This window comes from Eucalyptus grandis, chromosome 3, assembly GCF_016545825.1.
Source record: "Eucalyptus grandis isolate ANBG69807.140 chromosome 3, ASM1654582v1, whole genome shotgun sequence".
NCBI lineage: Eukaryota > Viridiplantae > Streptophyta > Magnoliopsida > Myrtales > Myrtaceae > Eucalyptus > Eucalyptus grandis.
Window position 1 is genome coordinate 18,327,670 of NC_052614.1, and position 26,893 is coordinate 18,354,562.

The 26,893-nt window shown below is 38.0% G+C and overlaps 1 long non-coding RNA gene and 1 pseudogene across 1 annotated transcript; both read right to left on the reverse strand.

Moving 5' to 3' along the window:
• Window positions 1-1,734: 1,734 nt before the first annotated feature.
• LOC108953828 lies at window positions 1,735-24,043 on the reverse strand (annotated as a pseudogene).
• Window positions 17,829-19,055, reverse strand: LOC120292177. The gene is made up of 2 exons (XR_005549926.1): window positions 18,664-19,055; window positions 17,829-18,577 (listed from the first exon to the last, which is right to left on the reverse strand). It is a non-coding gene; the product is annotated as an uncharacterized LOC120292177 (long non-coding RNA).
• Window positions 24,044-26,893: the final 2,850 nt, after the last annotated feature.

The following is a 26,893-nucleotide window of genomic DNA, read 5'->3' on the forward strand; positions in this document are numbered from 1 at the left end:
CTTCGGGCTCTTCAAACCATCGGGGGGACCCGACTAGTAGCAACAGAGAGAGAGAGAGAGAGAGAGAGAGAGAGAGAGAGAGAGAGAAGAGAGAGAGAGAGAGAGATGGACGTTCCATGGACGCCGTCCTTCCTTCTTTCGCCCTCCGTAGCTCTTGACGTCTCGCCCTAACGCTCGAATATTAAGCTCCCCCACATGCCCTGGGACTCTTTCAAGCCAAGTTCTATCATCTGCATACGCCTAAATTTGACACGTCGGGCGATCCTTTGAGAGATGGGCATAAATATATACTAAAATGGCTCAAGTGTTTCAAGTCTGACAAATTCGTCAAGGCTTTCAATTTTCCACAATTTGCAATAAGTAAGCTCCGATAGTCCAATGGGAAGCTCTGGGACACATTCAAGCCGACGGCAATCAACAAGAAGGAGTTTCTTAAGACAGGTTAGCCGGGAAAGATGGGACAAAGACTGCCCCCGGCAGGTGATCCATAGTTTCGTTAAGCCGGAGGGCAATTCTGGTAATTCCGGAGGGTTCTAATTCTCAAATAGAAGCACCTCACAAAATCATTTTGCATATATTACTAGAGCTCCTCTAGGAAATCTTCCAACTTTGGTTTGCATATATTACTAGATACTCCGCTTTAGATTTACAAACCCAAATTCCAACTTTTTGTAATCAGTTTTGCCAACATCCCAATGATGCATCCAATAGAGTCGGGGATCTTTGCTAATTTGTAAGTGCCAACTAACTTTTGTAGAGATGCTAGATTGCCTATGGATTTGTGGACAAATTCCCAATGCTTCATTAGGCAATTTCGAAATAGGATATGATGTCAAGGTAACTCAATTTAAGTCCCTTAGCTCGATCAATGATGCCAAATTTCCAATAGAAGGATGAAGCTCTTCCAAATTATAACATAGCAAGAGATTTAAAATCTCCAACCTTTTGAAAGTGGACAAGTCGGGAGTTCTTTTCAAAGATTGACACCACTCGAGGTTGAGAACTTTGAGCTCGGTCGCCTTCTGGAAGAAAGAAATGATACGTCAGTGTAATTGGACTATCGCAACCTGTGATTTTTTGCTACTCCTTATGTTTTCGACTTTTTAGAATTCCTCAAAAATTACCCGTGCTCCTCTACTCCTTCGCGGTTGTCTTATTTAATTTTAAATGCCTCTTTTAGTAATGTTTGGCCACGTCAATAGATAAATGTTTTTTAAGCACATTGATTGCAAAAGAATGTTAGGGTGTACAAGTGCTAATATTTATTTTAGAATAAATTTCAAAAGAGATATTTTCTTATTAGACATAAGCAACTTATAATATCAAAAAAGCATATGACAAATCAAATGGAAGAGATGTAATCATTGGGCACCATGTTTTCCTTTAATAGTATGAAATTAAAGAGAAACGGCTAGTTTAATTATGAAAATCAATTTTCAAATGTACAAGGAAAAAAAAAATGTTATGTTAAAAAAATACTTCAATGCCTTCTTTACGTCTTACCTTGAGTGGATCCCATCCTTCCCAATGCTCCGAAATTGCACTCTTTGACAGATCGAGTACAACTAATTTCTTTGGATGAAAGTTGACCGCAACGAAATCCGAGGGACAACCATTCCACTGAAGCCATCTTAACTCAAGAAGTAAGCTTTGGAAATCTCCAGTGAAATTAGCACCATCCACTTGAAGGAACCTCAAGTTGGTCATTTTTAAATTGTTTGGCTGCGTATGTTCTTCCCTCACTCACATTTGCCAAGAGAAAGGGCCTCGATCTTTTTGGTGCCCTGCATTTGGAAACATTGTGGACCATCAGTTTTGAATGATGAGATGAGACCAATTGATATAATATAAAATGCATTGATTTCAATTTGCTGCCATACTATTGTGGCGTAGGCTTCTCCCTTTCATTTTTGTGAAATGAAAGGTTGTGATTGCATATTATTTATCTAGTCTATGCAAAGATGAGAAGCTCAAGTGGTTGTTCCCGAACTTTTTCCTCATCCAACTATACCCTTCGCAATTTGCGTCTTTTGAATTTCCAAAATTTGCATCCATTTGCAACTACAATGGAAGGCCTCTCTTCATGCATACACTAATTCAAATATATCGATCAAAATTCATGCCCTTTGTATGTGAATAACACTACCTTTTACTCCTATCATGTGTATGTAATTAATACAACTCTAACTGTCCAAATACATCAATCAAACTTGCCATCGATATAAGTATCAAAATTAAAGAATCCCAATTGTAGAATTCCTCACTCATTTTGGTGTTTACTTTGTTGACAATTGTCAATATCAAATGAAAACAAGAATATCATCTCAAAAGGTACAAATGTGTTTTAGATTCCTTTCTTATCATGTGTTTCTTCGGTGAGGATTTTTCATTATACGTGGTAGGAAAATTGATAATATCAAACATTCTATATATGATTCTTTTTATTGCTACAGATGTTTGATGTTATCTTTTCATTTTCATGTTGATTTTGTTTCAGTGAAGTAGTAGTCATCTAAATTTTGCTCATTTTTACCATAGATTTCTAGAATTAGGCAAAAACAACAACTAATCAGAAAGCTCCTTTGCTTGTAGAAGCAGCAAGTTATGGGGACTCAAGACTAACACTTTTTTTTATTTCAAACAAGAAAGGGAAGATGGACCAACATTCACTGACTAAGGAAAGAAGAGAAAACTCTTACCTTTTTGTTGTCAAGTACATCCAGGGCTTCCTTGTAAAACCACAATCTGCTACACTGTTGAGGTTCATTTGGATTTTCTAGATGAACAATTTCCCTTCCAAGATCTTTCAATTGATCATGCATCAATAGCTCTCCATCTTCTTCGTCAATTTTAATTAGGGACATAAGACTTAATACTTCAATCCCCATCCTAGGGTAAAAAGTACAATCATCCCACATATAAGTTGGATTTTGTTTATGTGATCCTATGAAAAGGCATGCTATATCCAAAAATATTTGTTGCTCCCCATAATCTAATGCGTCATAACTTATTTTCAACTTCTCTTGCACTTTCTCATGGGGCATTTTCTTTAATTTTTTTAATGTACCTTTCCATACGTCTTCTCTCTTTCTACATAAGAACGAACCTATAACTTCAAGAGCTAATGGGAGGCCCCCAGTAGTAGATACGACATCACGAGAGATATCCTTCATAATCACTTGGAGGAGAATCCTTTGAAAGGCATGTCTACTAAATAAAATCAATGATTGATCTAAAGACAACTCATTGAGTTGGTACATGTGCCTTTGCCTTCATCAAGAATGCTCCTTGTTTCTAGTTGTGATGATGACTATACTTCCTACTTCAAACCAACTTCCATCCTTGACCAAAGCATTCAAGTGAGCACTATCATCCTATATCATCAAAAAACTGAGGCTTTCTTATGTGCAAAATCGAGATTTGATGACACTAATCCCCTTGTCCACATTAGACACATCACATGAACTTCCTATGTCACATATGAATGAGCTTTGTTCAGACATTTAAATTCCCTTCACGCTGGTATGTTTCTCGACATTTGCCACAAAGCTACGAATCTCAAAATGACAAGAGAGTTGTTGTATAACACCTTTGCAAGAGTTGTCTTACCGATGCCACCCATTCCATAAATTCCAATAATCTTTGTACCATTGAATTTAGCATCTATCAAGCTCATAATATGTTGATATGATCATCAATTCCCACCAACTGTTGGGAACATTTAGCTGAAAAAGTCTTTTTAACTCACCCATAACTTTTGTGACAATAATTTTAACCAATGTTCCTTCATGCCTGTCAAATAACAATGAATATCAGTATAGGATAGCAATATGTCTATTCTTTTTTCAAGAAAGATCTATTTATGAAAATTAAACAATGTTTTGTCAAGAATAAGGTACCCATTATCAATTTTCTCCGATTCCCATCCTTTCAAGGTGCTAACTTCTTTGAGTGCTTCTTCCCATTCCTTCACAACCATTTCCTCCATATTCTTTTTATGTGCATCGATAGCTTCTCTCAATCTCCCCGTGGGATGTCGCACTTGGTGGGGTTCCACTTTGTAAAATATGGGCAACACTTTTTGCCCATTACTCCTCTTGCACTTTAACATCTTAACCAACTCAAGAAGGCACCATTTGCTGAAAACGTAATTCTCGGAAATAATTGGGATAGAGATCGTGGACTGCGTAATGCTGCAGAGAAGCTCCGGACCAATCTCCTCACCAACACGGAGCTCATTGTCATCTCTGAACACGTGAATTCCTGCATCGATAAGACTAGTATAGAGATAATCGGTGAAACTTTTGCGTGTGTCTATCCCTCTAAAGCTCAAGAACACTTCGTAGGCATTCCCTTTTCGGCCGTTTGTCTCCCCCTTCATGATCTCCTCCATGCGGAGCATTCGATGAGGAAGACGCCCTGGAATTCGGATCTTCTGAGTGAGTGGGTTCTTCTCTTTTACAATTCAATTGGCAATTTAAGTTGAGAGGGAAATGACGTGAAAAGAAACGAAAGGAATTGGAGAGAAAGGAAGAGAACGGAAAGACCATTTTCCTTTTTCTTGATTGGATGGACATCATAGAGTGATTGACCAACGAGATTCTTATTCTGTTTTAAAATAAGAGATTGATCAAGCAGAGCCTTAAAAGAAAGCCAGCCTTCACGGTCCAGATCTGCGAATCGCACAAATGTCTTTCATGACTCAGTTAATTCAAACGAAAATAAAAGAACTCTCACACCTCTTGCTTACTCAGAAGAAAATGGAGCAATCAAAGTAGGAAACAGAAAAGAGCAAGGAGTCGGTTGACTGCCTGAGGAGTGCTCAAACAACACAACCCTGGTATCCCCACCGATTTTCAGCCTTTGAAGTAGGATTACCAACACGCGAAATTCTTTTAATATGCGTGCTCGAAAATGCTTGAGTTCTTGCCATCCAACGGTCCAAAACTCTCCATGCTAATCGAACCGCTGTGAGGCATGCCACGGAAAGAATAATCATTGCCCGCGTCATTTCCGCGGCATCATGACTTTTTCTCTCTTTTTTTGGTCGAAGTAGCATCATTGACTTGGAGACACGCAATACTCAGCAGCATCGTGACTTGACTTGCTTTTTATATTAATAAGAAAAAGTGGAAAAGAGAACTGACGAGCAACACTCACATGCTCCTGCCGTGATCTCCACCGATTCACACCATATTACTGGGAAGGTGCTTCGAACCTGTCTACGCGCTTTCAATGAAATTTGAGAGATCCAGCACTGGCTTGACTTGACTTGACTTGACTTGACTTGCTTTCATTCTCTTATATACTGCTAATTTACATGAGTCAGACAAGAGCGTATAAATTGGGGGATTATACAGGATTTTGTTATTAAAAGTCTGCAGGAGGCTTTTCCCTTTTTATTTGTCTAGAAAAGTAACTTTAAAATAAATATTTTTCAAAATAATTTTGTTAAACTAGATTTCTCCATTCTACTTTTTGCTTGAAAATTATCAAATCGTTATCCTCCATCCAAGCCACTTTTATCTCTCCTTCTAAATTAATAGTTTTTAACATATTACATAAATTTTATTCTTTTGGTTTTGCGTTAATAAATTCTAAGCTAACAACTCTCCGTATTTGAATGGTAATTCAGTAATACTTTTTTTTCCCCTTTCATGATCATCTTTTGTCAGGCTTTTTATTTCATGTTGCAGTTCTCGCCAACATGTTCTTCACCAAAATACAATTTTTTGCAGCACAATAAAGGAGGATTCACTATTAGCTTATTTAGCATTAGAAGATGTGATTTGAAAAACTGAAGGTATTAAATGGAGAGGAATTGCATTAAACACGACAACAAGGAATGATTACATTGACACCTAGTGTATTATAGCTATATAATATTAGCCTACTTTTGCTGCTCTGACAACCAGCTTAGCTTATAAAACCTCCTAAGAGCATGTACTCACTTCTTTACTTATAGGTACAAACATTCTTTCAACTCAAGTGTATAATTGAAAACACATCCCACATGACGTTCCTAATCATTTAATTCATATTTGTGCATATTCTCTTTTATATTATTTGAGTTGATGTAAATTTCGGACTTTCGTATTCAACATAGGCCTTTTTGTACACTTAATTTGCAAAACATGATAAGAAATGAAATATCTAAAGCTCTACACACCGATATCAATGAAGTAAATAGCTTTTGAAGTGAAGAAGAGATGATGACTTTTCACTCAAGTTGCTTCTCATACTTCCACAAGGGTCACGATACGTATGATACTTACTAGACTTGGAGATCTCCATTAAAGTATAATCGAAAACTTAAGAAGTGAACCATATTTTTGTCATTCCATTCAAATATGTTTCATGAAACGAATTAAAGTTCAAGAACTATTCAATGGTTATCATAGGAATCACTCATTTCCCATTTCACTCTATGACACAATAAGGAGAAGGGATTTTAAATGATAAATGATTGATGAAATCAATCAAATATCGAGATTGATAGGAAATATGATGGTTTCTATGCTTCACCAACTAGAAGATAAAAGCGAAGATAAATTAGACAAAGAAATAATCTTAGGTTGTGACTTGGAACTAATAGTAAATTGAAAATGGGAAGAGACCATGTATTGAGAACTTCCAGCCAATCTGAAATTTGATAAGAGTCCTTGAAGAAAAACATCATCCTCCATATTTCAAGCTTCTTGCTGTATTACTCACATACATTTCAAGAGCTGAGAGAAATATCAAAACTAGTCAACTTCGAACACATCTAGTGTCAGCAAGGCAGAGAAATGACATCACAACACTCTCTATTATGCGTGCTTGAACAATGCTGCGTTCTTGCCATCCAACGGTCCAAGAATCTCCAACTAATCGAACTGCTGCGATTGCGATGCATGCTGCACGAAAAGCGTAATTATCGCATGCATAATTTCCACGGTATTGCGCGGAAGGGGCATAGAGGATATGCGGGTGCTTTTTTTTCTCTAAAATGAGCACGAGTTCAACTTGACTTGTTTTTCTACTTATTAAAACAATTAGAAAATAAAAAGCAAAGGGCAACCATTGCTGGCATAATTTCCGCAACATTATGCAGAAGGTGTATTGAAGCTACCTATCCAAGTGCACCTTGACCTATGCAAGTGCACCTTGACTTGACTTGACTTGCTTTTTCCAAGTAAACGAAGAATTGGAAAGAAAAGCAGCGAGCAATGCTGATGCTCGGAGTGGGGCCGGCCGAAGATTAGTGCACCCTTTCTACGAAAGACTGGATTTGGGTGAGACTCTGTTTCCAGATTTGGATGGAGCTACAAGCATATTCGGGCATTTGATATATTAATAATGACAGGAGAATGTACAGTATATGAGAATTATTGAGGCAACTGATAGTCAATTGATAATACAAGTGGTTTTTTTTTGTCCTTATTTAGGCAAGTTAGAAAATTATGATGATTTTGTTTGCATAATCAACAACTAATTGAGCTTCAATGTATGTTAAATCCATCTAATTAAGTACATGAGTTGATTCCGCTGATCTTCTTTATTCTTTTTCATAGACCTACAAGGCATTATAGTTGGCTCTTCTCGAGTTGGTGGAATTGTGGGTTTATACATTCGGTGTTACATTTAAAAATTCTTGGCCAATGGGTTCTCTGCACCGTCGACTAATTATTTAGTGAATATCAATTACTTTTTTATTTCATTTGGTGTTTAGCTTTTTATTTCATGTTAACATTTTCAGCCAATGGCTTCTCCACCAAAGTGCATTTTTCTTTTGCACAGTATTAAGCTTCATGCTTGAAGAATACTGATTGCAGAGTGCTCCAAGAATGCTGAGTCATTGCACGCGTAATATTCACAGCATTATGAGGAAGTTGCGGGGAACCTCTGCAGATGCTTCTTGACTTTACTTGCTTTTTATTTTAACAAAAAGGTGGAAAAGAAAACCCACTTGCAATAAAGATGCGCGCTTGAACGCGTAATTTCGTTAGCATCCTGCGGAAGGTGCACGCCACCTGCACAGGTGCTTTGATTGAACTTTGGAATCAAGTACAGCTTGACTTGACTTGCTTTTCCATGCGGAAGGTGCACGCCACCTGCACAGGTTCTTTGATTGAACTTTGGAATCAAGTACAGCTTGACGGGACTTGCTTTTCCATTAATAAATGGAGTCTTTAGGGAAATATAATGGGAAGGTGAAGTGAGGAGGACACCACGTTGCCGCATGCTAAAACGGAAGGGTAAAGTAGTGTGAAGCACAAGCTATGCGAGGAATTTGGGAAAATTGGTGTGGCTGGGCAGAGAATTTTTGGAATTGAGTAGTGAATTTCGGTAGAGGTTATGGAGGATTGACAAGAATAGTTTCAAAGCTAACTTAAAGGACTGGACAAATGCAGTTTCAACATCTACTCTTCACCGGTATTTGTAATGAAACCCCGTGGCACTCCTATGAAAAATCCTTGTCAACATGATTTATGCTAGATTGTCCGTAGCTCTCATTCGTAGCGGCTGACCTCTATCTATTCACTTTGATAAATGTTGTGCTAAACTCTATTCATTTGTTGATCAATTCATTTTAGAAAACTATTGACAGCTTGTCCTACGTCAACCAATAAACTTTTGAGATTTTCAAAAAAGGACTATATCTAGATAACCGTTTACGCAAACAAATACAATATCACTTCATATATGGAATGGAACTGCTTGCTAAAAATGAAATCGAAATTGGGCCATTACCTAAACCCCGCTAATGAAACTATTATCTCGCATTGCCTATTTAAATAATGAAATAAACATTGGGTTTTATTTTGGATGATAACAGATCTATTCAAGCGAATCGCGTTTTGCAAACGCTTAAACTCGAGATATAATTTAACAATGAATTTGCTCCCATAAAGGTGCAAGCAACTTCCCAAGGGCTTTCGATTGAGTTTCCTCCAAACCCTCATCACCTCATCCACCGAAAGGTGCTATGCTCACCTTATCCTGTCATATGAATGTGGGGACCTAAATGTGAATATGATTCTCCAAAGTTCAAGAGAATACAAAAGCTGTCGGCTCAGAACCGCAAAAGAGAATCCACGACAAAATAAAAAATCTCGGGCCCACAATGCCAAGCACTTCAATTATGTACTTATTGGAAACTTGACGGTCACATGGCCATGGGTACCCCTCTTCCTTATTATTCCTTTCAGTCTCCAAGCAAACTGCGCAGTAGAATTCTTTTCTTTCTTAAGCTAGTCCATTAGTTGGTCTACAAACTCCTTCGTGCCGTCAAATCCTCCTCCTCTTAAAACATATAGACAGAACAAGCTGGAGGAGGATGATCCGAACGACTGAGTTGCTAGGTTGCGCGACACCTCTGCCTTCCAAGGATCAACTTCATATGTGTGTCTCCATAGTACGTTTTGCACATGAATGGACACATTGATTGTTCATCGGAGCATCTTGTGGATAATGGCCGATGTGCATCAACTGGAAGTCAAGTGGAGTTCCACGCACTTGAAAAATGAAATTCACGTTTAGTTTATGTCAATTGGTAAGGACCCCTATGGCAGCAACAATGCATGATTTACCCTATGCTTGTGGTCTATTTAGCAAGCAAGCACCTTCATGATAAAGGAAAAGCTGCTTTTCTTGGATACATCGAGTAAAGGAAGAAAGAAAAATTATGAATTTCCTCCCACTTCTTCTCGTAAAGGTTACAAAATTTACTTCATTTTGCTCCTCTTCCCCTCCTTCCCAGACAAAGCATAAATATACGTTTTGCCCTCGCGTCTTGTTAGATACTAAATAGAAGAATTTTTTATGCTTGGGAACACAAAATAACACTAAAATTATCCAGAATACACCTGAAAAACGGCATGCAGCTTAAGACTATGAGACGTGAATTGAAGGAAGCATAACGGTCTTGGTTAAAAGAGTTTTCAAAGGTTTCCTCTCAAAAGCAAGAGCAAAGTGAGTCAAGTAATTTAGAGTTGCGTTATTATAGACAATAACGATCTCACAACCACTTTTGCATAGTCAAGTAAGACATCATTACAAGCCGTGCGATCATGTTGTGATGCCCAATAGTTGAACAGGTTCTTTCTTTCGGCCGACGAGTGGACAGGTTGGAATTGGGCTGGCAAAGATTGTCACATACGTTCGGTCAGCAAAACTCGTACATCACGTGAAGGGAGAGTGGGACATTCCCTGAGCAGTACCCCGTGCTTGTATAGATGTGAATGCGATTATTGATAGTTGAATAGCCACTTAATATTAGTATGACAAGCCATTCTCTTGACAGTAGCATTTGTAACATATCCTGCCTTGAAGAACAATATAATCCAATAGAACAAAACGAACATGTATCATGGCTAATCAGCTGAGAATGGGCTTGATTGAATCTAAAAGCAATTGCACTTTTGCCATCCTGAACCACTTTCCACGGTCTTTTTCATCCTCGACAAGTTAAGTCATCTAGCAGGAGTTGAAGCATCATGGTATGCATTCAATGACCTGCAATCTCTCGCAAGCTCCTAACATAAGTAGATGTGCCTCTTCCAAATCCAACCGTATAAGAGGGGATGTAAGAAGTCAGCCTTCGATACATGCTTAAATGTGGAAATCGACGAAGAGAGTGAACGGAAAGAGGGTTAAGTAAGGTCCGCAGGGAAGCATATCATCTATCTAGGAGAGCAATTATTAACAAGAAAATTTTCTATCAATTATACTGGCAAAACGGAAAACCTCATGACCGTCATTCATGTCAAGAAAACGAGAGGGAGAAAACGGATCCCTCTTTCCATAGGAAGAATGAAGAGAATGTTCCCATTAAATCCACTTGCCAAGAAGTGAAGTGTTTCTCAAAACGCTGACTGCTTGTTCCAACGAAAAAGCAGAAAAAGATGACATCCTACAATCTAGTTAGCGCCTTCTGAACATAGGGCGGCCTTGCTTTCTTCCCATAAGACTGTCTACTCGAATAAGGCCTCGAGTTGATTAAATTCTTAGCATATGCTAACTAACTCGGATTGGCGTTTTTCATGGTAAAAAAAATAGTTTGGATTAAATTTATTACATGTGTATCAGTTTGGAGCTTTTCAAGGTATTAACCTAAAATTAACATTGACACAAATTCTGCAGGAAATGGATGCACGATTTCCATGGATTGATTACTACAAATGAGCCTTAATTATACCGTCTTCTTGGTAGAAATTATTCGAAAAAAAAAAAGATGATAAAATTAGAGCATCTTACGCTGCTTCTGGACCTTCCATGGGTTGTGCACCTTGAGCGGGTTTGAAATTGGAATACGAAAGAAAACCAAAGATATATGCACATCTCTCTAATAAATAAATAAAAAAATTGTTCATTTTGACCAATGCGATAGAATAATATTTGAAAAATGTCTGGTTTGTCCAACTTTATAGAAGGTGACACAAAGGTTAAATATATTTTGGGCCTCATATTAATTACGTCAACATAAATTGGAAGCTCAATCCTTTTAAGAGTTTGCATAGTTGGTTGAGAAAGGATATTTTCATATTTGAAACTATTCTGAATGGGAATAGGAATGTGGTGTTTCATGGGCCTTCAAGTAATCAAGCAGTTGCACCTTGTGCCCGACTATTTTATATAAGCGGTCAGCTTATATTTTCCGGCTCTCTACCCTATTGATTCTCCAGAGCTAGGTTCAGCCCGATCAAATTTCCATTTTTTTGATGATGTGAGATTGGATACTTTGGAACACAAATTCATTATTTAATTAAAGCATTTCCATGTTAACCAAAATCCGTCCTAACATTATGAAGGTTGAAGCTTTTCTTTAAGCTACAAGCATTGTTCTTTTCAATTAGTAGCTACAACTACAAGAAGCTTCAAAAAGGTTTCCTCAATTTTTTTTTCATTGTACTTTATAATGTTAGAGGAGATAATTATTAAATTCTAATGTTATTAAATGTCAATGATGGTATGTGAGTCCCCTTCAATTAGGCAAGAAGAATAGGATATTGTGATTTTAGTAATATCCCACTAACTAAAATGGTCATCCAGAAAGGATTATTTAAGAGATTCATTTTGGTAAGTGAGATAGGTTTTTCATTGCTCTTATTAACAAACACAAATAGAGTATAAAGAGATTAATGAAATGATTAACGCAACAGTTGAGAGAGGGTGAATTGATTATTTTAAGAAAATTGAAACTTTTTCATGGAAAACTTGTACAATAGTGTCTTGGTAAAAGAGAGTGAATTGGTTGTTTTAAGAAAATTAATTTTTTTTTCAAGAAGAACGTGGATCATGTATTGCTTTAGGAGGAAAACTATCACGCAGATGCAGTACCTTGTATCAAAATGACAATAAAGGAGTTAAGAGAGATTGAAGAGATGCAAGACAGATTTGTACTGAATCGAACTTCCACTTAACCTAGTCCTCCCACAACAAGGCTGAGTAATCCTCGAGATTTTACCGTCCGTAGAGGATGCTACTCTTACATAAAGCTCAGTAGATGATTCTATAAAACGTGTACCTTTTACAACACTATGACTCACTCACTTCCTAGATCACGAAAGCACACTTCTACGAAGAACTTGAGTGAACACGGCTAAGGGGCTGCAAAGCTTCTCAGAGATTTGCTGGGCTGATATGTCACCAAAGCTGGAACCTATAAAAAGCGTTATTCATAAAGCATCATTAAATCCGCTAATGTTGATGAAGATTCATCGTTACAGGAGCCGTCTTGCACTCGCTTGGATTGATGCAGGGGCGTTGGTTTGTTCTGGACAGCCTGTGAAAGAACAGTCGAGCATGACAGACAAAACAGCAGGCGGCGGCGTCAGGTTTAAAGAAACGGGACAACAGCAAAGCGTGGGGGCCTGGCCAGTAGTTCGCTCAAAGGGCTCGACAAGTGCTTGTCATTTCGCCGGGAACCTGCAAAGAATTAATCAAGAGACGACGGGGCTGCTGTGGCATGCAAAGGACTCGCTGAGGGGTGCTTCATCGTTGTCGGAAATTCCCAGATCAGACTAGGGCAAAATTAGATGATGAACTGCAGCGGCAAGGAGACGGGCAGCGCCGCGTCGGGCACGAGGCGTGGCTTGGACGAGTGCCGGAGCTTGCTGCTGACCTCCAGAGAAATCGCCTCCCTCTCTATTGGGCTCCACACCTCCCACAACTTCTCTTCTCACATTCCATAATCTTGACCGAATTTTCCAAAATGCACGTACGCACATCTACCCCAGGGATTATTGCTGAGTATTAATGATCAAATCTTGGCAATAATATGAAATTACTAATGTGGCACACATGATTTCGGTCACTCAAAGAATAATGTGCTTGGACAAACTCGCTAAATTAAAGCTCAGAACCATCAATTTGAATCCATCCATCACTGGTCCAATGCAAATACAATAAAAAAAATAAACCAAATAATAAATGCTCCTAAAGCTATATGTTATGCAATTTAATTCTAATATTTTTGTTTAGGTATTAAAAATTAACCCCTAATTTTTTTCATGCAATAAACAACTAATTGGGCCACCAAAATTTTGGTATTAATAGTGATGCTTATCTATCAATTTACTATCTAATCATGGGCAATGTTAAATCAGATATTTGACACCTACTACCAGCACAAACAATTTGAATTCCTAATTCCTTCCACCTCCCCCCCAAAACAAAAAATAATAATCTTTCATTCATCAGTGAAATATGTCCCATGAATCAAATAAAAGTTTTGAGTACCATTGATGGTTCCTATAGGAGTCATTCTTGCCTCACTTTGCTCTGAGACCTAATGTTTAAACCCTCAACATCTTCTCTCGTAAAGAAAGGGGATTTGAGACAACTGATTGATGAAATCAATCAAATGTTGAGATTAATAGGCAAAATGTGATGGTTTCTATATTTTGCCAGCCAGGAGATAAAATCGGAAACAAATTAGACGAAGAAATCGTCGTAAGTTGCCACTTGGAAGCATCAATAGTAAAATGAACATGGGAATCAAATATGTAAAGAGAACTTCCATTAAGTCCAAATCTTAACAGAGTTGTAAAACAAACACATTATCCTCAATATTTCAAGCTTCTTACTGTATTATTACTCACATACATGCCAAGAGTTGAGAGAAATGTCAACTAGTTGACATCGAAACACATTCCGGTGACTGAAAAGTTCAGAGAGAAATGATATCACAATAGTGTCTTTTTGAAATGACATCACAACATCATTCTGGAGAAAAGCCAAGTCTATTGACAATATATAAGCTCCCTAAACGGAGGTTTCTAGAACTGCCAACGGTCAAGATTAAGTCCAAAGGAAACAGGCTCTCTGCTGAAAACAAAATTCAAATGTGAAATGAAATACAAAATAACATTTATTCACCTATACTTTTGAGAGCTAATGTTATCCCTGATGTTAGAAAAACAGTAACACCAGCAAAATTTGTAAAGAGAAACAGAATTTAGTAACAAGGCGCACGCTTTTTTTGTAAATGAGTGCACATCTTGTTCTGATACCAATTCAATTGGTACAAGTTCTGGACCCTGAAGTCCAAAATCTTCAATTACGAGGAGGGAAGAGGAAAGATGAAAAGACCAAAATATATTCCTATGCAGAAAGTGTATTCTGTATCATTTCAGTCCAAAACAAGGCCCAGATCTGGTCCACCTGCAAAATATGCTATCAAATTTAAGACAGCTACACGATAGTTCTATGATGATATCTTTAGTCCCCACTTCAGAGGACAACGTGAAACCACACTCTTCAGCTTCTCTCTTTTGGTAAGAAAGAGGGAGGCTCAAGGGAAGAGAGCTCATTCATTCAACTAAGAACATCTCCAAGCTCTCGAAGCAGCCATATGAACCATAGTTTGCTTGTGGATTTGGTGGCAGCTTTCCTCAATAAGATCAAGGAGCTTTTCCAAATTTGTCCCACGAGTTCAAAATATCATTGCACTCCTTGCTTGTTTTGGAAACAGACAACTCCCATCGGCTGGTCTATCTTTCCTACTAGGGCTTTGGAAACATGCATTTTGGAGAGATGCTTTTCAGCTTCCCAAAATGGTCATAGAAGTAAGAGGTCATGCTAATAGAATATCATACAGGCTTGTATAATTACTATTATGCTGTCTCTCTAGCAGATGATAGTGTTGATTTCATAGATTGAGGCATATGAATGATTAAAGCTCTCTAACAACAGGTAAGAGAACCCAAAACAAAGTTCCTTTCGTTGAAGTGATTCAGCTACAAAGATTTTCTGAGCAAATTAAGAAAGCTCTAATCACAAGATATACTTTTGTAACACTGGAAATGGTGAGTCATAAGCAAACTCCTCCCACACTTCTAAAGCACATCAAATTTCAGGCTTCATGGGACAAGAAATGGTTTCACAATGCCGGGACATTGACACCGATAGCTACGACAAATTTTATGAGAAGTTGACTAAGCATAGTGTGTATGCATATATATCGTTGTCTGAAATATTCATAGAAAAAAACTAGAAGCACAACATTCTCAACCTCCATGACAAGCCTTGGCCTTCAAGGCACCAAAACCTCTTTTCCACTCTTTTGGAACTTGTATCCAAGTCCAAACCATAACCTACAGGTATCGGGGCGAGAGGCTGCCCAAGGTTAAATGAGGGGTCTAGGCAATCATTCATAAAGATTGACATTGATAAGAGAAATAAATAAATGTTCAACATAATCAACCGGATGATAACACAGTTTGCAAGTTTCCTTAAGGTAATCCTCGAGTAATACTTCAAAACAACAATAATATTCTGCAGAAAATAGAGTAAGTCGCATCAGCATGATGATACAAAGAAAGCAAGGAAAAAAACAAAGTTCTGTAATTACATGTTTGTGTATTCTCTATCTAAGATCTTCTTCTTTTGACAATGCCTTCTCAACAAGTGCACCTTCGAGCATGGTTTTCTCATTCTCAAATTTATCTTGAAATTACTTTTAAAGAGGAGTTAACTGGATAACCTCCATTGTGACCAATTGTTTCAACCGCAAACCTGCGTTAAAATAACAAAGGCACGGCCAACCAAATTCTATGGCACATTATCGAGATATTGCAAGATTATCAACCTAACCTCGCTTTAAAAAAACGTCAGAACCAAATACTAATTAAACAATTCAAAGATGTACCTGATATGGGGAATTTTCGAGACATCTTTAGCTTCTAAAGTATTACAAAGGCTTGATTGCATAGGATCATGTGGTGACCGAACTAAGTACCAGCAGATTTTCCTTAGAACCTGCGACTAATTAAATCACGTAATGAACAGCCGTGCCTTGAAAAAGTCGTGAAGACTTGACAAAGCCTCATATGAAAGAGCTTCACCCATATTCTCCGGGTTTCCCCTTTTACCGATGGAATCTCACTATCGCCATATAGCAAACCATTGTAATGAGTTAGTAATAATTACATCATTGACCACATGAATGCGAGGTAAGATGTGTGTTCAAATCCATTAAGTACATTTCTAACATCGAGTTTGCAATAAAGAAAGAAAGGAAAAAGAGAATGCGACAGATGGATAAAACCATGGCTTGAACCACAACCTCAATACCAGGTGGCGCTTGATCAGCAAAAAAAATCTAGTTAAAAATAGTAAATAAGTAAAACACCAATTCACCATATTGTGGGTTCTTATTATATCCGTCTCAACTCTAAGTGATGGAATATCAGCTGGCGCTTCTTCCACAATACTTTCCCCTTCTTTAGGCTTTTTCTTCTCTATGGAAGGATTTGCATGGACATAGTCTTCCTAGAAATGATCTAAGCATAACCCTTGTAACCTGCAAAATCCATCCATAAAAAAATCGATCATAGTAAGAGAGCATAAATGGCTAAAAGCAATACAAAAATCCCATACATGTTCAAGGATAAAGGCAATTTTCTCCGTATTTGCCAATGCTCCAAAATTTTCCACAGCAATTCAAATCACTCATAATGTTGGACAAGGAAAAACCAATTGCAAGATCAAAGACACCAGAATTCAACTTCTAGCTCCCATTTCTTGTCTTAAATCAGCAGCTTCGCTATAAAACCTGTTCTTCCTTTGCTTTTTGCTGGTTTCTTTATCAACACGCACTCTCTCAATTTTGACATATAGCTACATAATGAAACTAGCTCTAGAAACCATAAGAAACCAAAACAGATTGCTCATGAACATGAGCTGCAATAAGTTTGATTTCTCAAGATCATTTTCACCTTCCCATTACCGAGCATCCCGTCAAAGAAAGATGCAACACATAGGTCACCATCAAATTAATTCATTCTTGATTATCTCTAAATCACAATTATGACTTTGAGCTATCTGATTAACAACAAGAAAAATTATTCATTTAGGAAGAAAATAATAGTAAAAAAAGGAATTAAAGGGGTAATAGCAAGGTGCAATACAAAAACAATCATGAGGATCCCAGCCAATTGAAAAAAACTTGCAAAACAAAGATGAGCACCCCCTAAAGGATATGGTCATGAGTCCTAGCATCTCTAGAGATTGCCCATAACCAATACCCATAAAGATAAATTTGGGGCAATGAGATTCGTTTTTCAAATAGATTGAATACATGATGGCATATTACAACTACACAAAACAATAGTATAAGATCTAATCAGTACAAACATGGGAGGGAATCCCTGCAGTATAAAATCTAACCCTTAAGGTAAAGGTTGTTAAGATTGATCCGAAAATGATTGAAATTGGACTTTGGATCAATGATCATAAGACTACAGAAACTTAAGGTCTAAAGTGTTAGATTCTTTATCTTTTCTTTAGCACTAACACCTGTATGTTATCTTTGAAAAAAAGGAATGAAGTTCAAAAGTAGAAGATAAAAGCAATAGCAGAAGCATATCACTCAAGAAACTCTCATGCCTATTAGAGAAAGTCAACTAGAGAAAGTCAACTAGAGAAGCATCTGGGGCATGAGTAAAGAAGAGAATAAAACAAACGCAAAACCAGATAATGGCAATGAAAAGAAGAAGACAGGAGGATGAAAAAATTCGAAAAAGGTAAAGAGGTATGTGCTACCATGTAAAAAAGAATTCTGTCCCCAACCAGAAAAGATGGCTGCAGTACAAAGGTGTTGGTATTGTGCTGCATTGCTGTCTATGGACACACAGCAGACCTTTCCTTTACCCCAATCCAAGCTCTCATGAAGGTAGATCTCACTTCCAACTCCACCAATAAAAGGTTATTCTTACTATGGATTCTCCCAAGTCTGAATAGAAAGTATATTCAGCCTTGCCACAACCACCGATTAAATCTTCCATCCAATCTCATTCAGGATGAGGGCAACACCTCATTCTCATTTATAATCAAATGCAATTGATCGATCATCCAATCGTAGCCAATTTAGAGCTTTCACAACGTCGCCAATGCAGGAATTTGACTAAGCAGTACGTGCTAGCCTCAGCTCAAAACAGCGAACCTAAGCTCGTGACCTTCATCAATTCCAGCAACTCGACGAATCTCACCAAATCTCGACAGAACCTTGGCAGCCAGCGCGACTTCCAGCTCCAACCGCCTACCCGATTGCTGCCGAAACTACCGCACTACCTACTACTGAGCAAACTAAAATCTGCAATCCGACAATCGATGAGCTCGCACGTCGGAGCGACGCTGAGAGACCGCAGGAAAGCTGGAGAGACACGTGCGTGCGTTTACCTGGAGCGGATGGAGAGGGCATTGCCAGCCGTGGCGCCGCCTCATCGCCGTCGCTGTCGTCATCTCCGCCACGCCGACCGACCTGCCCGCTTGCCTGCGGTGGATGGGCGGTGCGAACGGTGGCTTTGATCTTCGGGCCTGGGAAACCAGCGAGAAAGAGAGAATCCAGGGACGTCGAGCCCCGGTTCTCTTCTGCCCCCCGTAGCTCTTGAGGTCTGCTAACGCTTGAATTCGAAGCCACTCGGATGGAGCTGGATCTCTTTCAAGCCAAGTTCTCTCATCTGCGTACGCCTAAAATTCGACACGTCGGGCGATCCTTCCAGAGATGGGCATTCACATATCCTGAAACGTTGCAAGTGTTTCAAGTCTGACAAATTCGTCAAGGCTTTCAATGTTTCGCATCTGTAAACACTAAGCACCGATAGTCCAATGGGAAGCTCTGGGACACATTCAAGCCGATGGCAATAAACAAGATAGAGTTTCTTGAGACGGGTTAGTTGGGAAAGATGGGGCAAAGACTGCCCCCGGCAAGTGATCGATAGATTTGTTAAGCCGGAGGGCAGTTCTGGTAATTCTTGAAGCTTATCACAAGATGGAGCACCTTTAGCGAAATCAGTTTGCATATATTACTAGATACTCCCTCCAGATAGCAATCACAACCACGTAACTCTTGGAGTTTTGCCAACATCCCAATGGCATCAGGCAATTCTGTTATGCCAGTGGCACTAATATCCAAGACCCTCAGATTTCGTAGATTCCAAATGCTTTTCGGGTAAATTTGTAATCGATATACATTCTGTTAAGTCCAGCTCGATCAATGATGCCAATTTTCCAATAGAAGGATGAAGCTCTTCTAGATTCTCACATTTAAAAAGAGTCAAAATCTCCAACCTTTTGAAAGTGGACAAGTCAGGAGTTCTTTTCAAAGAATAACACTCCTTGAGGTTGAGAACTTTGAGCTCTACAACCCCAAACATCCAACGAAACAAGAAAGAAATGGCTCTTTCAAATTCCTACAAAATGCAAGATTTAAAATCTCCACCTTTTGAAAGTGGACAACTTGTGATTTTTCACTACTCCTTATGTATTTCACTTTTTAGAATTCCTCAAAAATTCTCCGTGCTCCTCTACTCCTTCGCAGTTGTCCTACTTAATTTTAAATGCCTCTTTCAGTAATGTTTGGCCATGTCAATAGATAAATGTTTTCTAAGCACATGGATTGCAAAAGAATGTTAGGGTGTACAAGTGCTAACTCCATTTATTTTCGAATAAAATTTCAAAAGTGATATTTTCCGATTAGACATAAGCAACTTATATATCAAAAGCATATGACAAATCCAAATGGAAGAGAGATGTAATCATTGGGCACCATGTTTTCGTTCAGTAGTATCAAATTAAAGAGAAATGGCTAATTTAATTATGAAAATCAATTTTCAAATGTACAAAAACAAAAAAACTGTTACGTTAAAAAAAAAAAAAACTTCAATGCCATCTTGACATCTTACCTTGAGTGGAACCCATCCTTCCCAGTCCTCTGAAATGGCACTGTTTGATAGATCGAGTACGACTAATTTCTTTGGATGAAAGTTGACCGTAGCAAAATTCGAGGAATAGCCCTCCCACCTAAGCCATCTTAACTCAAGAAGTAAGTTTTGGAAATCTCCGGTGAAATCTACACCATCCGCTTGGAGGAACCTCAAGTTGGTCATTTCTTTAAATTGTTCGGCTGCATATCTTCTTCCCTCATCACACGTGTTAAGAGAAAGGGCTTCAATCTTTTTGGTGCCCTGCAACTTGGAAACATTGTGGACCATAAGTTTTGAATGATGAGATGAGACCAACTGATATAAAATAAAATGCACTAATTTCAATTTGCCGACATTCTACTATGGCATATAGGCTTCTCCCTTTCAATTTTGTGAAATGAAAGGTTGTAATTGCATATTATTTATCTAAAATATGTAAAGATGAGAAGCTCAAGTGGTTATTCCCGAACTTTTTCCTCATCCAACTATACACTTCGCATTTTGCACCTTCTGAATTTCCAAATTTTGTGTCCATTTACAACTATAATGGAAGGCCTCTCTTCATGCATACACTAAATCAAATATATCTATCAAAATCCATGCCCTTTGTATGTGAAATAACACTACCTTTACTTCTATCATGTGAATGTAACCAATACAACTCTAAGTGTCCAAATACATCAATCAAACTTGCCATCTATATAAGTATCAAAATTAAAGAATCCCAATTGTAGAATTCCCTCACCTTTTTCATTTACTTTGTTGACAATTCTCCGTATCGAAATGAAAACAAGAATATCATCGCAAAAAGTACGCATGTGTTTTAGGTTCCTTTCTTATCATGTCTTTCTTCAATGAGGGGCTTTCATTATACGTGGAAGGAAAATTGATAATATCAAACATTCCATATATGATTCTTTTTATTGCTACAGATGTTTGATGTTATCTTTTCATTTTCGTGTTGATTTTGTTATAGTGAAGTAGTAGTCATCTAAATTTTGCTCATTTTTACCATAGATTTCTAGAATCAGGCAAAAACAACGATTAATCAAAAAAAGCTCTTTTGCTTGACTAAGAAAAACAACGAAATCAGCAAGCAAGTTATGGGGACTCAAGACTAACACTTTTTTTTTTTCGAACAAGAAAGGGAAGATGGACCCACATTCATTGACTTAGAAAAGTAGAGGAAACTCATACCTTGCAATTGTCAAGCACATCTAAGGCTTCCTTATTTATCCACAATCTGCTACGCTCTTGAGGCTCCCTTGGATTTTCTAGATAAACAATTTCCCTTCCAAGTTTTTTCAATTGATCATGCATCAATAGCTTTCCATCTTCGTCAATTTTAATTAGGGACATAAGACTTAATACTTCAATCCCCATCACAGGGAAAAAATCACAAGCATCCCACATATAAATTGAACATTGTCTCTCAAATTCGAGGGGAAGGCATGCTATATCCAAAAATATTTGTTGCTCCCCATAATCTAATGCTTCATAACTTATTTTCAACTTCTCTCGCACTTTCTCATGGGGCACTTTCTTTAATTTTTTTAATGTACCTTTCCATACGTCTTCTCTCTTTCTCCATAAGAACGAACCTATAACTTCAAGAGCTAGTGGGAGCCCCTCAGTAGTAGATACGATATCACCAGAGATAACCTCATAATCACTTGGAGGAGAATCCTTTCGAAAGGCATGTCTACTAAATAAAATCAATGATTGACGTACAGATAAATTGTTGAGTTGGTACATGAAGGCCATCCTACCTTCATCGAAAGTACCTTCATTGAGAATGCTTTTGTTTCTAGTTGTGATGATGACTATACTTCCCGATTCAACCCAACTACCGTCCCGACCAAAGCATTCCATCCTTGACCAAAGCATTCAATTGAGTGTTATCATCCATATCATCTAGAAGAACTAGGACTTTCTTCCTCATAAATCGAGATTTAATGACATTGACTCCTTCATCGACATTAGAAACATCACATGAACTTCCTGTTATGTCATGAATGAGTTGCTTTTGTACGCATTCAATACCCTTACGCTGGGACATTTCTCGGATATTTGCCAGGTAGCTATGACAGTCAAAATGACTAGAGAGTCTATTGTATAACACCTTTGCAAGAGTAGTCTTACCGATGCCGCCCATTCCATAAATTCCAATCATCTTTGTACCATTGAATTCAGCATCTATGTTGCTCATAATCTGTTGCACATGATCCTCGATTCCCACTAACTGTTTGGGGATATTTAGCATAAAATGTCTTTTTAACTCGCTCATAACTTTTTTCACAATTATTTTAACCAATGTTCCTTCATGCCTGTCAAATAACAATGAATATCAATTTTTAGGATAGCAATATGTCCATTCTTTTTCAAGAAAGATCTATTTATGAAAAATTAAACAATGTTTTGTTGAAGAATAAGGTACCCATTATCAATTTTCTCCGATTCCCATCCTTTCAAGAAGCTGACTTCTTTGAGTGCTTCTTCCCATTCCTTCACAACCATTTCCTCCATATTCTTTTTATGTGCATCGATAGCTTCTCTCAATCCCCCTATAGGATGTCGCACTTGTGATGGTTCCACTTTGTAAAATATGGGCAACACTATTTGCTCTTTACTCCTCTTGCACTCTAACATCTGAACCAACTCACGAAGGCACCATTTGCTGGAAACGTAGTTCTCGGAAATAATTGGGATAGAGATCTTGGACTGCCTAATGCTGCAGAGAAGCTCCGGACCAATCTCCTCACCAACACGGAGCTCATTGTTGTCTCTGAACACATGAATTCCTGCATCGATAAGACTATTATAGAGATAGTCTGTGAAACTTTTGCGTGTGTCTATCCCTCTAAAGTTCAAGAACACTTCGTAGGCATTCCCTTTCGGCCGTTTGTCTCCCCCTTCATGATCTCCTCCATGAGGAGCATTCGATGAGGAAGACGCCCTGGAATTCGGATCTTCTGAGTGAGTGGGTTCTTCTCTTTTACAATTCAATTGGCAATTTAAGTTGAGAGGGAAATGAAGTGAAAAGAAAAGAAAGGAATTGGAGAGAAAGGAAGAGAACGGAAAGAACATTTTCCTTTTTCTTGATTGGATGGACATCATGGAGTGATTGACCAACGAGATTCTTATTGTGTTATAAAATAAGAGATTGATCAAGCAGAGCCTTAAAAGAAAGCCAGCCTTCACGGTCCAGATCTGCGAATCGCACAAATGTCTTTCATGACTCAGTTAATTCAAACGAAAATAAAAGAACTCTCACACCTCTTGCTTACTCAGAAGAAAATGGAGCACTCAAAGTAGGAAACAGAAAAGAGAAAGGAGTCGGTTGACTACCTGAGGAGTGCTCAAACAGCAGAACCCTGGTATCTCCACCGATTTTCAGCCTTCAAAGTAGGATTACCAACACACGAAATTCTTTTATATGCGTGCTCGAACAATGCTCGAGTTCTTGCCATCCAACGGTCCAAAACTCTCCATGCTAATCGAACCGCTGTGAGGCATGCCACGGAAAGAATAATCATTGCACGCTTAATTTCCGCAGCATCATGACTTTTTCTTTCTCTTTTTGGTCGAAGTAGCATGACTTTGGAGACACGCAATTCTTTGACTTTTTTTCTCTTTTTGGTCGAAGTAGCATGACTTTGGAGACACGCAATTCTCAGCAGCATCGTGACTTTTTCTTTCTCTTTTTGGTCGAAGTAGCATGACTTTGGAGACACGCAATACGCAGCAGCATCGTGACTTGACTTGCTTTTTATATAAATAAGAAAAAGTGGAAAAGAGAACTGACGAGCAACACTCACATGCTCCTGCTGTGGTCTCCACCGATTCACGCCATGTTACTGGGAAGGTGCTTCGAACCTGTCCATGCGCTTTCATTGAAATTTGAGAGATCCAGCACTGACTTGACTTGACTTGACTTGACTTGACTTGGCTTGACTTGGTTTCATTCTCTTATATACTGCTAATTTACATGAGTCAGACGAGCATATAAATTGGGGGATTATACAGGATTTTGTTATTAAAAGTCTGCAGGAGGCTTTTCATTTTTTATTCGTATAGAAAAGTAACTTTAAAATAAATATTTTTCAAAATAATTTCGTTAAACTAGATTCCTCCATACTGCTTATTTCTTAAAAATTATTAAATCGTTATCCTCCACCCAAGCCACTTTTATCTCTCCCCATAAATTAATAGTTTTTAACATATTACATAATTTTATTCTTTTGGTTTTGCATTAATAAATTCTAGGCCAACAACTGCTCCGTATTCAAATGGTAATTCAGTAATACTTTTTTTTCCCCTTTCATGATCATCTTTTGTCAGGCTTTTTATTTCATGTTGACGGTCTCCGCCAACATGTTCTTCACCAAAATACAACTTTTTGCAGCACAATAGAAGAGGATTCACTATTAGCTTATTTAGCATTAGAAGATGTGATTTGAAAAACTGAAGGTATTATATGGAGAGGAATTGCATTAAACACGACAAGGAGTGATTACGTTGATACCTAGTGTATTATAGCTATATATTATTAGCCTACTTTTGCTGCTCTGACAACCAGCTTTGCTTATAAAACCTCCTAAGAGCATGAACTCACTTCTTTACTTATAGGTACAAACATTCTTTCAACTCAAGTGTATAATTGAAAACACATCCCACATGACATTCCTCATCATTTAATTCATATTTGTGCATATTCTCTTTTATATTATTTGAGTTGATGTAAATTTCAGACTTTCGTATTCAACATGGGCCTTTTTGTACACTTAATTTGCAAAACATGATAAGAAATGGAGTATCACTTGTTTCATGTTAACATTTTCAGCCAATGGCTTCTCCACCAAAGTGCATTTTTCTTTTACATGGTATTAAGCTTCATGCTTGAAGAATACTGATTGCAGAGTCCTCCAAGAATGCTGAGTCATTGCAGCGTAATATTTACAGCATTATGAGGAAGTTAGGTGCTTCTTGACTTTACTTGCTTTTTATTTTAACGAAAACATGGAAAAGAAAACCCACTTGCAATAAAGATGCTCCTACTCCTTGCTTTTTTCTACTATGCGTGCTTGAACGCGTAATTTCGTTAGCATCATGCGGAAGGTGCGTGCCACCTGCACAGGTGCTTTTATTGAACTTTGAAATCAAGCACAACTTGACTCGACTTGCTTTTCTATTAATAAATGGAGTCTTTAGGGAAATGTAATAGGAAGGTGAAGCGAGCAGGACACCACGATTACGATGCCGCATGCTAAAACGGAAGGGTAAAGTAGTGTGAAGCACAAGCTATGCGAGGAATTTAGGAAAATTGGTGTGGCTGGGCAGGGAATTTTTGGAATTGAGTAGTGAATTTCGGTAGAGGTTGTGGAGGATTGACAAGAACAGTTCCAAAGCTAACTTAAAGGCTTGGACAAATGCATTTTCAGCATCTGCTCTTCACCGGTATTTGTAATGAAACCCCGTGGCATTCTTATGAAAAATCCTTGTCAACATGATTTATGCTAGATTGTCCATAGCTCTCACTCATAGCGGGTCGGCCTTTATCTATTCACTTTGATGAATGTCGTGCTAAACTCTATTCATTTGTTGATCAATTAATTTTAGGAAACTATTGGCAACTTGTCCTACGTCAACCAATAACTTTTGAGATTTTCAAAAAAGGGTTTTTACATAAAGAGATTGCAACTATATCTAGATAGTTGTTTACACGAACAAATACAATATCATTTCATATGTGGAATGGAACTGCTTGCTAAAAATTAAAATTGAAATTGGGCCATTGCCTAACCCCCGCTAATGAAACTATTATCTCGCATTGCCTATTTAATAATGAAATGAACATTGGGTTTTATTTTGGATGATAACATATCTATTCAAGTGCTTAGTTTCTTTCGAATGTTAGACATTCAGCTGATTTCAGTTTCAATTTCATAACATTTTTCACAAAAATCACTTGGCAAATCGCACCAGAAAGTGTCATGAAGTGACCATGAAATTGCTCCCATAAGATGCAAGAAACTTCCATCGGGTTTTTGAGTGAGCTTCCTTGAAATCCTCATCACCTTCATGCTGTGCACATTGTTCCGTTTTGTGGATGTGGGAACCCGAACGTTGTTATGATTCTCCAACGTTCAAGAAAGCGCAAAAGCCGTAGGATCAGACCCACAAAAGAGGATCCACGACTAAGGCCCAAAATCCCCCTCATTATTCCCTTCGGTCTCGAAGCAAGCTGTGTGTGGTAGAATCCCTTGCTTTCTTAAACTAGTCCATTAGTTGGTCTATAATCTCATTTGTGCTGTCATATCCTCCTCCTTTTAAAACAAATAGACAGCACAAGCTAGAGGAGAGGGGAATAGATAGTATCTGGACAACTAAGTTGCTAGGTCGTGGATATCTCAGCCTGCCAAGGGTCAATTCAACATGTTTCTCTCCATGGCATGTTTTTGTTGGATTATAATGTCTTAGTTGCTGTTTTCTGTTTTTGTTTTTTTACTCTGTTTTCTGCTCTGTTTTACTCTGTTTTTTTTTTTTTTATATATTAAAAAACAGCCAAGTTCATTTTGTTATGTATTTAGTGTTTTTGTTATTTTCTAGGAAGTTAATAGTACGTTTGTGTGTAGTTATGTGTTGCACGTACGTGAGCAGTTTTTTGTTTTGTATTTAGTGGTTGTACTCGACAGTTTTTTTCT